Raw genomic sequence first — 16,393 nt, forward strand, 5'->3', positions numbered from 1 at the left:
CCGCCCTGGGCGCGTCCTGCCCCGCGTCGCCGCACCCCCGGGCTCCCCTGCCCGCACTCCGCGGCTGCCATGCGCTCGCGCGCTCACTACCGTCGGCCCTTGCTCGCCCGCTGCCGGCGTTCGCCCCGCGGTGCCCCATCGGCCTACGCCCGGGCTCGCCCAATTGGCGCCCGCATGCCCGCACGCTCACGGGGCTTCTCCCCAGCAACCGCGCCCGTTAGCCCGCTGGACCCCTATGGGCCAATGACAAGGGGGGCCCGCCCCAGAACGTTTTAATTAAAAAAGAAGAAGAAAAGAATTAAAAATAATAATAATAACGATAAAATTAATTAATTAATTAAGGAATTAATTAAGTTAATTAATTATAATTAGATTAACCTAATGGCTAATTAACCTAATTAACTACTGTTAATTAAACTAAACTAGGGTAATTAGTTAACAGTCACTGACGAACGGGACCCACATGTCAGGCTGACCAAGTCAACCCTGTTGACTGCTGACGTCAGCATGACATCATGCTGACGTCATAAATTCATTTTCGAATTAAATAAATAATTAATTAAATTCCAGAAATTAATAAAATCTTTAAAAAAATCATATCTTTTAATCAGTAACTCGGATTAAAATATTTTCAACATGAAAGTTGCTCAGAACGACGAGACGAATCCGGATACGCAGTCCGTTCGTCCACCACACCCCCCTAACCTATCGAACCCGCAACTTTCCTCCTCCGGCTCCTCTGCCCGAAAACACGAAACACCGGGAATACTTTCCCGGATGATTCCCCCCTTAACCAGTACCACCTCATACCGCGTTAGAACACGTCTAGCTCTGCTTGTTATCCTGTTATGCACTTGCTTGCTATGTATTTACTGTTTCTCCCCCCTCTTCTCTCCGGTAGGCTACGAGACCGATGCTGCTGTTGACCAGTTCGACTACAGAGTTGACGACCCTCTCTCTTGCCAGAGCAACCAGGCAAGCCCCCCCCTTGATCACCAGATATCGCCTATTCTTCTCTATACTGCTTGCATTAGAGTAGTGTAGCATGTTACTGCTTTCTGTTGATCCTATTCTGATGCATAGCCTGACATTGTTGCTACACCTGTTGATACCTTACCTGCAATCCTAAATGCTTAGTATAGGATGCTAGTTTATCATCATTGGCCCTACATTCTTGTCAGTCTGCCTTGCTATACTATTGGGCCGTGATCACTCGGGAGGTGATCACGGGTATATATCATACATACATACATACTATACAGATGGTGACTAAAGTCGGGTCAGCTCGAAGAGTCCCCGCGAGTGATTCACGGATTGGGGGCTGAAAGGACCTTTGTCCCGACGGCCCTTTGTGTGGATCTTTGTGGCGGAGCGACAGGGCAGGTTGAGACCGCCTAGGAGAGAGGTGGGCCTGGCCCTGTTCGGCGTTCGCGGACACTTAACACGCTTAACGAGATCTTGGTATTTGATCTGAGTCTGGCTACGAGCCTATACGCACTAACCATCTACGTGGGAGTAGTTATGGGTATCCCGACGTCGTGGTATCAGCCGAAGCACTTCAGACGTCAGCGACGGAGCGGCGCGCGCCGAATTGGACTGGAACGCCACTAGGCTAGGTCTGCTTTCGGCCGCGTACGCAACGTGCAGGTGTGCTATGGGCGATGGGCCCAGACCCCTGTGCGCTTAGGTTTAGACCGGCGTGTTGGCCTCTCTGTTGAGCCTAGGTGGGGCTGCGACGTGTTGATCTTTCGAGGCCGGGCATGACCCAGGAAAGTGTGTCCGGCCAAATGGGATCGAGCGTGTTGGGCTATGTGGTGCACCCCTGCAGGGAAGTTAATCTATTCGAATAGCCGTGATCTTCGGTAACAGGACGACTTGGAGTTGTACCTTGACCTTATGACAACTAGAACCGGATACTTAATAAAACACACCCTTCCAAGTGCCAGATACAACCGGTGGTCGCTCTACCTCAGGGATATGAGGAGGGGATCGCCGGGTAGGATTATGCTATGAGATGCTACTTGGAGATGCTACTTGGAGGACTTCAATCTACTCTCTTATACCTGTTGCAAGACGAAGGTGACCCGAAGCGTAGTCTTCGATAAGACTAGCTATCCCCCTCTTATTCTGGCATTCTGCAGTTCAGTCCACTGATATGGCCCTTTACACATATACCCATGCATATGTAGTGTAGTTCCTTGCTTGCGAGTACTTTGGATGAGTACTCACGGTTGCTTTCTCCCCCTTTTCTCCCCTTTTCCTTTCTTTCTGGTTGTCGCAACCAGATGCTGGAGTCCAGGAGCCAGACGCCACCGTCGACGACGACCCCTACTACACCGGAGGTGCCTACTACTACGTGCTGCCCGCTGACGACGACCTGGAGTAGTTTAGGAGGATCCCAGGCAGGAGGCCTGCGCCTCTTTCGATCTGTATCCCAGTTTGTGCTAGCCTTCTTAAGGCAAACTTGTTTAACTTATGTCTGTACTCAGATATTGTTACTTCCGCTGCCTCGTCTATGATCGAGCACTTGTATTCGAGCCCTCGAGGCCCCTGGCTTGTATTATGATGCTTGTATGACTTATTTTATTTATAGAGTTGTGTTGTGATATCTTCCCGTGAGTCCCTGATCTTGATCGTACACATTTGCGTGCATGATTAGTGTATGATTGAATCGGGGGCGTCACACTCCATGGGCGTGATCTTTTGAGAGAAGGACTTGTTTGGAGGGTCGGTGACGGAACTAGCATCAACATACACCACATGATAACTGGATCCGGAGAAGCGGCAGCATGAAGCCACTTGGGGCTATCTTTTTGCAATGTGTAACTAAGGTGGCGGACCAAATGGTGGCGACCAGAAATGCTTGGAACCACACCAGAATTGATGATATGTTCTCGCCGGATGATGTGCTAGATATTAAACAGATGGCTATCAGGGGCCCGGCGGTGGAGGACTGCATAGCGTGGAACTACACAAAGAACGGTATGTTCACAGTGCGTTCCCCTTATCACCTGAGAATGACCATTAATAAGCTGAAAACCGGACGGCCGGAATCAACTAGTTCAGTTAACAGACATCAAGGGTATTTGGGCCTCTGGGATACTAGCGCACCAAACAAGGCTAAGATTCACATGTGGAGAGTTATCAGGAACGGTCTGGCAGTAGGTGCGTGAAGGAAATATGCCCTAGAGGCAATAATAAAGTTATTATTTATTTCCTTATATCATGATAAATGTTTATTATTCATGCTGGAATTGTATTAACCGGAAACATAATACATGTGTGAATACATAGACAAACATAGTGTCACTAGTATGCCTCTACTTGACTAGCTCGTTTATCAAAGATGGTTATGTTTCCTAACCATAGACAAAAGAGTTGTCATTTGATTAACGGGATCACATCATTAGGAGAATGCTATGATTGACATGACCCATTCCGTTAGCCTAACACTTGGTCGTTTAGTATATTGCTATTGCTTTCTTCATGACTTATACATGTTCCTATAACTATGAGATTATGCAACTCCCGTTTACCGGAGGAACACTTTGGGTGCTACCAAACGTCACAACGTAACTGGGTGATTATAAAGGAGTACTACAGGTGTCTCCGAAGGTACATGTTGGGTTGCCGTATTTCGAGATTAGGTTTTGTCACTCCGATTGTCGGAGAGGTATCTCTGGGCCCTCTCGGTAATGCACATCACTATAAGCCTTGCAAGCAATATAGCTAATGAGTTAGTTACGGAATGATGCATTACGTAAACGAGTAAAGATACTTGCCGGTAACGAGATTGAACTAGGTATTAGATACCGACGATCGAATCTCGGGCAAGTAACATATCGATGACAAAGGGAACAAAGTATGTTGTTATGCGGTTTGACCGATAAAGATCTTCGTAGAATATGTAGGAGCCAATATGGGCATCCAGGTTCCGCTATTGGTTATTGACCAAGAATAGTTCTAGGTCATGTCTACATAGTTCTCGAACCCGTAGGGTCCGCACGCTTAAGGTTTTGATGACAGTTATATTATGAGTTTATGAGTTTTGATGTACCGAAGGAGTTCGGAGTCCCGGATGAGATCGGGGACATGACGAGGAGTCTCGAAATGGTCGAGACGTAAAGATCGATATATTGGACGACTATATTTGGAGTTCGAAAAGGTTCCAAGTGATTCGGGTATTTTTCGGAGTACCGGAGAGTTACGGGAATTCGCCGGGGAGTATATGGGCCTTATTGGGCCATACGGGAATAGAGGAGAGAGGCCAAAAGGAAGGAGGCCTGCGTCCCCCCCCCCCTCTGGTCCGAATTGGACAAGGGGCGCAGCCCCCCTTTCCTTCTTCCTCTCCCCCTCTTTCCCCTTCTCCTACTCCAACAAGGGAGGTGGAATCCTACTAGGACTAGGGAGTCCTAGTAGGACTCCACACTTGGCGCGCCCCCTCGTAGGGCCGGCCTCCTCCCCCCTTGCTCCTTTATATACGGGGGCAGGGGGGCACCCCATGACACACAAGTTGATCTACGGATCGTTCCTTAGCCGTGTGCGGTGCCCCCCTCCACCATATTCCACCTCGGTCATATCGTCGCGGAGTTTAGGCGAAGCCCTGCGCCGGTAGAACATCATCATCGTCACCACGCCGTCGTGCTGACGGAACTCATCCCCGAAGCTTTGCTGGATCGGAGCCCGGGGATCGTCATCGAGCTGAACGTGTGCTGAACTCGGAGGTGCCGTATGTTCGGTACTTGGATCGGTCGGATCATGAAGACGTACGACTACATCAACCGCGGTGTGCTAACGCTTCCGCTTATGGTCTACGAGGGTACGTGGACAACACTCTCCCCTCTCGTTGATACTTCATCACCGTGATCTTGCGTGTACGTAGGAAATTTTTTGAAATTACTACGTTCCCCAACAGTGGTTTCAGAGCCAGGTTTTATGCGTAGATGTCATATGCACGAGTAGAACACAAGTGAGTTGTGGGCGATACAAGTCATACTGCTTACCAGCATGTCATACTTTGGTTCGGCGGTATTATGAGATGAAGCGGCCCGGACCGACATTACGCGTACGCTTACGCGAGACTGGTTTCACCGTTACAAGCACTCGTGCTTAAAGATGGCTGGCGGGTGTCTGTCTCTCTCACTTTAGCTGAATCGAGTGTGGATACGCCCGGTCCTTGCGAAGGTTAAAACAGCACTAACTTGACGAACTATCATTGTGCTTTTGATGCGTAGGTAAGAATGGTTCTTGCTAAGCCCGTAGCAGCCACGTAAAACATGCAACAACAAAGTAGAGGACGTCTAACTTATTTTTGCAGGGCATGTTGTGATGTGATATGGTCAAGACGTGATGCTATATTTTATTGTATGAGATGATCATGTTTTGTAACCGAAGTTATCGGCAACTGGCAGGAGCCATATGGTTGTCGCTTTATTGTATGAAATGCAAACGCCCTGTAATTGCTTTACTTTATCACTAAGCGGTAGCGATAGTCGTAGTAGCAATAGATGGCGTAAACGACAACGATGCTATGATGAAGATCAAGGTGTCGCGCCGGTGACGATGGTGATCACGACGGTGCTTCGGAGATAGAGATCACAAGCACAAGATGATGATGGCCATATCATATCACTTATATTGATTGCATGTGATGTTTATCCTTTATGCATCTTATCTTGCTTTGATTGATGGTAGCATTTTAAGATGATCTCTCACTAAAATTATCAAGAAGTGTTCTCCCTAAGTATGCACCGTTGCCAGAGTTCGTCATGCTCAGACACCACGTGATGATCGGGTGTGATAAGCTCTACGTCCATCTACAACGGGTGCAAGCCAGTTTTGCACACGCAGAATACTCAGGTTAAACTTGACGAGCCTAGCATATACAGATATGGCCTCGGAACACGGAGACCAAAAGGTCGAACGTGAATCATATAGTAGATATGATGAACATAGTGATGTTCACCATTGAAACTACTCCATCTCACGTGATGATCGGACATGGTTTAGTTGATTTGGATCACGTGATCACTTAGATGACTAGAGAGATGTCTGTCTAAGTGGGAGTTCTTAAGTAATATAATTAATTGAACTTAAATTTATCATGAACTTAGTCCTGGTAGTATTTTGCAAATTATATTGTAGAACAATAGCTCGCGTTGTTGCTTTCATATGTTTATTTTGATATGTTCCTAGAGAAAATTGTGTTGAAAAATGTTAGTAGCAATGATGCGGATTGGATCCGTGATCTGAGGTTTATCCTCATTGCTGCACAGAAGAATTATGTCCTTAATGCACCGCTAGGTGACAGACCTATTGCAGGAGCAGATGCAGACGTTATGAACGTTTGGCTAGCTCAATATGATGACTACTTGATAGTTTAGTGCACCATGCTTAACGGCTTAGAATCGGGACTTCAAAGACGTTTTGAACGTCATGGACCATATGAGATGTTCCAGGAATTGAAGTTAATATTTCAAGCAAATACCCGAGTTGAGAGATATGAAGTCTCCAACAAGTTCTATAGCTAAAAGATGGAGGAGAATCGCTCAACTAATGAGCAGGTGCTCAGATTGTCTGGGTACTACAATCGCTTGAATCAAGTGGAGTTAATCTTCCAGATAAGATAGTGATTGACAGAGTTCTCTAGTCACCATCACCAAGTTACTAGAACTTCGTGATGAACTATAGTATGCAAGGGATGACGAAAACGATTCCCGAGCTCTTCGTGATGTTGAAATCGACGAAGGTAGAAATCAAGAAAGAGCATCAAGTGTTGATGATTGACAAGATCACTAGTTTCAAGAAAAGGGCAAAGGAAAAGAAAGGGAACTTCAAGTAGAATGGCAAGCAAGTTGTCACTCCCACGAAGAATCCCAAAGCTGAACCAAAGCCTAAAACTGAGTGCTGACACTGCAAAGGAAATGGTCACTGGAAACGGAAATACCCTGAATATTTGGTGGATAAGAAGGATGGCAGAGTGAACAAGGGTATATTTGATATACAGGTTATTGATGTGTACCTTACTAGTGTTTATAGTAGCCCCTGAGTATTTGATACTTGTTCGGTTGCTAAAAAATTAGTAACTCGAAACAGGAGTTATAAAATAAATAGAGACTAGTTGAGGGTGACGATGTGTATTGGAAGTGGTTCCAAGATTGATATGATCATCATCGCACACTCCCTATACTTTCAGGATTAGTGTTTAACCTAAATAAATGTTATTTGGCATTTGCGTTGAGCATGAATATGATTTGATCATGTTTATTGCAATAGGGTTATTCATTTAAAGTCAGAGAATAATTGTTGTTCTGTTTACATGAATAAAACCTTCAATGGTCATACACCCAATAAAAATAGTTTGTTGGATCTCGATCGTAGTGATACACATATTCATAATATTGATGCCAAAAGATGCAAAGTTAATAATGATAGTGCAACTTATTTGTGGCACTGCCGTTTGGGTCATATCGGTGTAAAGCGCATGAAGAAACTCCATAAAGATGGATTTTCGGAATCACTTGGTTATGAATCATTTGATGCTTGCGAACCGTGCCTTTTGGGCAAGATGACTAAAACTCTGTTCTCCGGAACAATGGAACGAGCTACTGACTTATTGGAAATAATACATACCAATGTATGCGATCCGATGAGTGTTAAGGCTCGTGGCAAGTATCGTTATTTTCTAACCTTCACAGATGATTTGAGCAGATATGGGTATATCTACTTAATGAAGCACAAGTCTGAAACATTTGAAAAGTTCAAAGAATTTCAGAGTGAAGTGGAGAATCATCATAACAAGAAAATAAAGTTTCTATGATTTGATCACGGAGACAAATATTTGAGTTATGAGTTTGGTCTTCAACTAAAACAATATGGAATAGTTTCACAAACTCATGCCACCTGGAACACCACAGCTTAATGGTGTGTCCAAACGTCATAACAGTACTTTATTGGATATAGTGCGATCTATGATGTATCTTACCAGTTTACCACTATCGTTTTGGGGTTATGCATTAGAGACAGTTGCATTCACTTTAAAAAGGGCACCATGAAAATCCGTTGAGACGACGCCTTATGAACTATGGTTTCGCAAGAAACCAAAGTTGTCGTTTCTTAAAGTTTGGGGCTGCGATGCTTATGTGAAGAAAATTCAACCAGATAAGCTCGAACCTAAATCGGAGAAATGTGTCTTCATAGGATACCCAAAAGAGACAGTTGGGTATATCTTCTATCACAGATCCGAAGGCAAGACATTCGTTGCTAAGAATGGATCCTTTCTAGAGAAGGAGTTTCTCTCGAAAGAAGTGAGTGGGAGGAAAGTAGAACTTGATAAGGTAATTGTACCTTCTCCCAAATTGGAAAGTAGTTCATCACAGAAATCAGTTCCAGTGATGCCTACACCAATTAGTGAGGAAGTTAATGATGATGATCATGAAGCTTCAGATCAAGTTACTACCAAACCTCGTAGGTCTTCCAGAGTAAGATCCGCATCAGAGTGGTACGGTAATCCTGTTCTGGAAGTCATGTTGCTAGACCATGATGAACCTACGAACTATGAGGAAGTGATGATGAGCCCAGATTCCGCGAAATGGTTTGAGGCCATGAAATCTGAGATGGGATCCATCTATGAGAACAAAGTATGGACTTTGATTGACTTGCTCGATGATCAGCAAGCCATGTTAAATAAATGGATCTTCAAGAGGAAGACGGACACTGATAGTAGTGTTACTATCTACTAAGCTCGACTTGTTGCGAAAGGTTTTCGACAAGTTCAAGGTGTTGACTACAATGAGATTTTCTCAACTGTAGCGATGCTTAAGTCTGTCCGAATCATGTTAGCAATTGCCACATTTTATGAAATCTGGCAAATGGATGTCAAAACTGCATTCCTTAATGGTTTTCTTAAAGAAGAGTTTTATATGATGCAACCAGAAGGTTTTGTCAATCCTAATGGTGCTAACAAAATGTGCAAGCTCCAGCGATCCATCTATGGACTGGTGCAAGCATCTCGGAGTTGGAATATACGCTTTTATGAGTTGATCAAAGCATATGGTTTTATATAGACTTTTGGAAAGGCCTGTATTTACAAGAAAGTGAGTGGGAGCTCTGTAGCATTTCTTATATTATATGTGCAAGACATATTATTGATTGGAAATGATATAGAATTTCTGGATAGCATAAAAGGATACTTGAATAAAAGGTTTTTCAATGAAAGACCTCGGTGAAGCTACTTACATATTGAGCATCAAGATCAATTGAGATAAATCAAGATGCTTGATAAGTTTTTCAATAAGTACATACCTTGTCAAGATTTTGAAATAGTTCAAAATGGAACAGTCAAAGAAAGAGTTCTTGCCTATGTTGCAAAGGTGTGAAATTGAGTAAGACTCAAGACCCGACCACGGCAGAAAATAGAAAGATAATGAAAGTCATTCCCTATGCATCAGTCATAGGTTCTATAAGAGTATGCCATGCTATGGACCAAACCTATTGTATACTCTGCCCTGGTTTGGTAAGGGAGTACAATAGTGATCTAGGAATAGATCACTGGACATTGGTCAAAATTATCCTTAGTAGAATAAGGATATGTTTCTCGATTATGGAGGTGATAAAAGAGTTCGTCGTAAAGAGTTACATCGATGCAAGCTTTTACACCGATCCAGATGACTCTAAGTCTCAATCTGGATACATATTGAAAGTGGGAGCAATTAGCTAGAGTAGCTCCGTGCAAAGCATTGTAGACATAGAATATTTGCAAAATACATACGACTCTGTAATATGACAGACCCGTTGACTAAAATTCTCTCACGAGCAAAACATGATCATACCTTAGTACTCTTTGGGTGTTAATCACATAGCGATGTGAACTAGATTATTGACTCTAGTAAACCCTTTGGGTGTTGATCACATGACGATGTGAACTATGGGTATTAATCACATACAGATGTGAATATTGGTGTTAAATCACATGATGATGTAAACTAGATTATTGACTCTAGTGCAAGTGGGAGCCTGAAGGAAATATGCCCTAGAGGCAATAATAAAGTTATTATTTATTTCCTTATATCATGATAAATGTTTATTATTCATGCTGGAATTGTATTAACCGGAAACATAATACATGTGTGAATACATAGACAAACATAGTGTCACTAGTATGCCTCTACTTGACTAGCTCGTTTATCAAAGATGGTTATGTTTCCTAACCATAGACAAAAGAGTTGTCATTTGATTAACGGGATCACATCATTAGGAGAATGCTGTGATTGACATGACCCATTCCGTTAGCCTAGCACTTGATCGTTTAGTATATTGCTATTGCTTTCTTCATGACTTATACATGTTCCTGTAACTATGAGATTATGCAACTCCCGTTTACCGGAGGAACACTTTGGGTGCTACCAAACGTCACAACGTAACTGGGTGATTATAAAGGAGTACTACAGGTGTCTCCGAAGGTACATGTTGGGTTGCCGTATTTCGAGATTAGGTTTTGTCACTTCGATTGTCGGAGAGGTATCTCTGGGCCCTCTTGGTAATGCACATCACTATAAGCCTTGCAAGCAATATAGCTAATGAGTTAGTTACAGAATGATGCATTACATAAACGAGTAAAGAGACTTGCCGGTAACGAGATTGAACTAGGTATTAGATACCGACGATCGAATCTCGGGCAAGTAACATACCGATGACAAAGGGAACAAAGTATGTTGTTATGCGGTTTGACCGATAAAGATCTTCGTAGAATATGTAGGAGTCAATATGGGCATCCAGGTTCCGCTATTGGTTATTGAACAAGAATAGTTCTAGGTCATGTCTACATAGTTCTCGAACCCGTAGGGTCCGCACGCTTAAGGTTTCGATGACAGTTATATTATGAGTTTATGAGTTTTGATGTACCGAAGGAGTTCGGAGTCCCGGATGAGATCGGGGACATGACGAGGAGTCTCGAAATGGTTGAGAAGTAAAGATCGATATATTGGACGACTATATTCGGAGTTCGGAAAGGTTCCAAGTGATTCGGGTATTTTTCGTAGTACCGGAGAGTTACAGGAATTCGCCGGGGAGTATATGGGCCTTATTGGACCATACGGGAATAGAAGAGAGAGGCCAAAAGGAAGGAGGCCTGCGCCCCCCCTCTGGTCCGAATTGGACAAGGGGCGCAGCCCCCCTTTCCTTCTTCCTCTCCCCCTCTTTCCCCTTCTCCTACTCCAACAAGGGAGGTGGAATCCTACTAGGACTAGGGAGTCCTAGTAGGACTCCACACTTGGCGCGCCCCCTCCTAGGGCCGGCCTCCTCCCCCCTTGCTCCTTTATATACGGGGGCAGGGGGGCACCCCATGACACACAAGTTGATCTACGGATCATTCCTTAGCCGTGTGCGGTGCCCCCCTCCACCATATTCTACCTCGGTCATATCATCGCGGAGTTTAGGCGAAGCCCTGCGCCGGTAGAACATCATCATCATCACCACGCCGTCGTGCTGACGGAACTCATCCCCGAAGCTTTGCTGGATCGGAGCCCGGGGATCGTCATTGAGCTGAACGTGTGCTGAACTCGGAGGTGCCGTACGTTCGGTACTTGGATCGGTCGGATCGTGAAGACGTACGACTACGTCAACCGCGTTGTGCTAACGCTTCCGCTTACGGTCTACGAGGGTACGTGGACAACACTCTCCCCTGTCGTTGATATGTCATCACCATGATCTTGCGTGTACGTAGGAATTTTTTTGAAATTACTATGTTCCCCAACAGTGCGGAGCTGCTGCGACGGAGGATCAAGCCAGGAGTATTTTGTGTAGTGTGTGGGCGGGAGGAGACTATCATGCACAGATTGTGGACTTGCCAACATTCAGTCCAGTTTTGGAACCAGTTACGCTCGGAAAAAGTAGTAACGGTGGCAGCCCCACCGCATTTCACATGCTGCCAGAGCGAGCTTGCGAATTGGCTGCTCGGGTGGTTCGCTGAAGCTCATGAAGATGAGCGGCAGGCGATGATCCATGCGGTTTATGCCCTATGGCTGGCACGGAATGAGACAAAGAATGGCAAAAGGATTGATGTACCACATGAAATAATGGAGAGGGTTTGCTCTTTCATGAGAGAATGGCGGGAGGTTAATGAGAAGCCGAGCCGGGAGACCAAAGTTGCAGTTCTGCAGAGATGGACAACGCTGGAGGAGGGTTGGATCAAGGCCAACACTGACGGAGCCACATCAAAGTTTGGAGGCAAGAGCGGAGGAGGCGTAGTGCTTCAGGATCACAATGGTGATGTTCTTGCAGGTGTGTGTCACTTCTTCCCTCATGTTATGGAGGCAGAGGTTGTGGAGATTAAGGCATGTAAGAGAGCCTTGCTGGTGGCAGCGAAGGTTAATGTTCAGAGAATTCAACTAGAGCAGGACAGCCGGGCTCTAGTGCAGATGATTAACAGTCCAGAAAGGATCTTGACAGCAACAGACTCATGGTGGAGGAGATCAAGACCATGCTTCGGTCTTTTGAGGATTTTAGAGTTTCGTGGGTGAGGCGTTCTGCTAATGTTGTCGCGCATAAGTTAACTAAGATAGGTGTAGGTGAAGAACTTTGTAAGGTTTGGCTTGGATCACCCCCAGATTGCATTCTGGAAGTGATCGCAAGCGAGATTCCGAACTTGTTTTATGTTTTAAATAAAAGCGGCGACATTTACCCTAAAAAAAGAACGTTCATGGCATTCAAAAATTTAGGCATTCCAAAAAAAGCATGACAAATCCAAGTCTCTTGATCGGCCACTGCTTCAATGATTATAGTGAAACCCTTTTTCTGGTTGTGGAATTGTCCATGTCATGCCTCAGGACAGTTCTTCCAACTCCAATGCATGCAATTTATTGAGCCAAGCATACCTGGAACCCGCAAGCTTTGTTCATGTCCAAAAGCCTTGTGGCGTCTTCAGCATTGGGAGCTCTAAAGTACTCCGGACCAAACACTTGCACAATTCCGACTACGAAGCGCTTGACACGCATGATGGCTTGACTCGCACCCATGGTCAAGTGGTCATCAACTAGATCAGCCGAAATACCGTATGCCAACATACGCAAAGCAGTTGTCACCTTTTAAAAGGTGATATGCCCGAGTTCTCCAGCATCATTCCTCTTTTGTTTAAAAAATTGATCATGGCTCGCCAGTTTCTCTGCAATGCGTTTGAGCAACTCGGTGCTGATCCTAAAATGGTGCTGAAAGTACGACTCGGGGTATGTGGGGTTCTCTCCACAAAATAGTGCATCATCAATCTCTTGTCGACATCGATCTTATCCCTCCTAATTTTCTGACGACCCATAACCGAACCACCATGCTTCGGCTTTTTATTGACGTGCATAGCTAGGATCATTGCAAGATCCTCCTCCTCTTGAATATGAAATTCTTCGTCAGAAGAATCATATGACGAACTCATCTACAATATTGAATTTCAACTAGTCTATAAAACGGCAAACAACATGTACCAAATTCATCTACAAAATCTGAAGTTAAAGCAATACATATCATGCAAGCGTTTTATCAAACACCTTGTGGGCGCCAAGCGGCAGTGGGCGGCCGGGCACTGTTTACTAGTAGAAAAACACCTAATAGCCCCGGTTCGTAAGGGCCTTTAGTCCCGGTTCATGAACCGGGACTAATGGATCGTTACTAATACCTCCATCCATTAGTCCCGGTTCAAACACGAACCAGGACAAATGTGCCTCCACGTGGCCCTGTGCACCGAGCCCAGTCAGGGGGCCTTTGGTCTCGGTTGGTGGCACCAACCGGGACCAAAAGTCCATGTTTTTTTAGAAAAGTGGCTGCTTTAGGGGTTTTGGGGGTTATTTTTAGGTTGTTATTAGCTAGCAAATAGGGAGAAGTGTCCTCTCTTATATCTTCGTCCTTGGTTTACCAACGCTGCTGCTATATATGTTCATTTCACCCGCTGATATAATAACTCATGCATGCTCACATCATACATCATCATATATAATAACAAGTCCTACTAATCATGCAACATCATACAACTTCTACTCGTTATTAATAATAAGTCATACGATCATCATCCTCATAGTCATCGAACCCAACCCTACATAATTGTTCTTAGCACATGATCATCAGTATCAGGTAGGACATGACCTAAACACCCTTAAGGTAAAATAGCATAAAACAATATAAACTCTGACTCTCCATTATGAAGAATGGCGATCATCCTGTCTCCAATTTTTGCCCTTCGCTGATTGTTGCTTCCAAGAAGCTCTTTACGACTGTCCATACATTTTTTCCATTCTTTGATTGTCATGTCTCCACTTTTTTTAGAAACCCGATATGGACAGTTCAGATTCGTAGGAAGACCTGGTTGTATGTTCAAAACATGAAGGCTACCGTGTGTATATATCAGATGAGGCACACAATCATTCGGGATTATCTGTTGAAAAACATAGTAATAACTTCGTAGTTAGCAATGGTGTACTAGTTTTAGAAGTGTGCAAAAAGATGCACGGATGTCGTAATAGTAAAAAATCTTACCAGGGTATCTCCATGGTAGTTACCGTAGTTCAACACGTGCACTAGTGGCACGTATTGACCATAATGTTGAGGAGTTTGATTGTAGATATTGTAATTCTCAAGATCAGTACAAAATGCGACCAGATGATTTTTCTCCTGATAAGTTAGTTCGGAGCCTTCGGTGTAGTAAATTTTGTCTACCATCTTCCGCACATTCTTTGAAAAATAAAAATAAGCTGTCAATGGAAATAAGTGGTCAACTATTTTGAAATAAACAATATAAATTACTTAATAACTATGTTAAGCTCACATAGGGGAAGATTTGGAGGTGTATCCACAAGGACGAAAATCGAATGTCTCTCTTGCGCGATTGTACGATCACCAAGATCCATGGTGACAAGCATACCCTCATCAAAATCATACATCTTGCAAAGTGCTTCCCAGTTTTTGCAACCAAAATGGGTTACACTCTGAGCATTGTACAACTTTACTTGAAAATCTACACCATGATGGGTACTTAGGATAATTTTTTTGGTTTCCATACTTTCATGGTTTTTAAACCCATCCTCTCCAAGACATAGCGTCTTGCAAAGCATGGGATAAGCTAGTCGAATTGGAAAAGATGAAAAATACACGTTAAAATAGTTGAAGTCATGCTTAATTACGAAAAAAACTATTGTCGTCGTTGCGTACCGTATGAACTTCGAAGGTCTCCTCGAGCTTAATGCTGAAGCGCCGATCTTCGTCCAGCTCAATGAACCTGTCGCACATACCTCAGTCGTCGTGGCACCAGTCGCACTCCCCCGGGCGGTTTTCATCGTCCGAGTACGACATTTCCGGCCTAAGTTCATAATTCAAATATTAAATATATGTACTAAAAAACCTAAATTAGATCATTATTATTAATCACGGGTTGACTATCGGTGATGGTATGTAGCTCCTCCTTTCATTCCCGAGTGCATTATTACAACAAATTGTCTAGCACGCGCGAATGAAGGAGAAGCTACCCCCACGATGGCGTGGATGATGGAGGGGGCTCCTAGATTTCTGCATGGAGTGCTCTTCAATTTTAGCATTCAAAGTAGGAGTACTTTTCCAATATGAGCATTCAATAAGCAAAACCAAATCGTAAAATAAAGTAGTATTCAAATTAGCATGCATTCAATTATAACCAAAAGTACATCATCTCTTGTGTCCGTACATCGTCGAATACTCCTCGAATACTATCATACATATAGCATCGCTAATTAATACAGCTAGAACCGTAGCGTCCGACGGGTATCGTTGCAGGCGGTGGACACCCAAAGATAAGGAACGATCACAGGATCATAGCTCCAGTGAGATCCCTGAAGAACCTGCCAGATATTGTCGAACCTGCCCTCCAACGCAACCATGTAGCGACGGACGTGCTCGTCCTCCTCGCTGACACGGTGACGTACCACCTCCGCGGTGTCCGGAAGCCTCGGCACCGTCACTGGCCCACGGGACCGCCACCAAACAAGGATCGGGTCAACAACGGGTTGCCTCCTCACCAACCTACGTCCCCCAGAAGGTAGCACCTCCCAATACCAGCCCGGCGGAGCCCAGTCCCGAACATGGCCCTGATCAAGCAGGCCTCCACCGCCGAGTCGACGACAACGAGGATGCGGGATAGGCATCGCCGACGTCGATGCGGGAACTACGGACTTCTATATATAGTTAAATAAAATAGTTTTATTAATTAAATCAACTATCTAGTTCAACTATTAAGCACTTACTATAAATAAATAAAGTAGCACTTACTATAAATAAATAAAGTAGCACTTACTATAAATAAATAAAGTAGCACTTACTACAAACTACTTCTATATATAGTTAAATAAAGTAGTTTTATTAATTAAATCAACTATCTAGTTCAACT

Source organism: Triticum aestivum, chromosome 6B (genome assembly GCF_018294505.1).
Source record: "Triticum aestivum cultivar Chinese Spring chromosome 6B, IWGSC CS RefSeq v2.1, whole genome shotgun sequence".
NCBI classification, from domain to species: Eukaryota; Viridiplantae; Streptophyta; class Magnoliopsida; order Poales; family Poaceae; genus Triticum; species Triticum aestivum.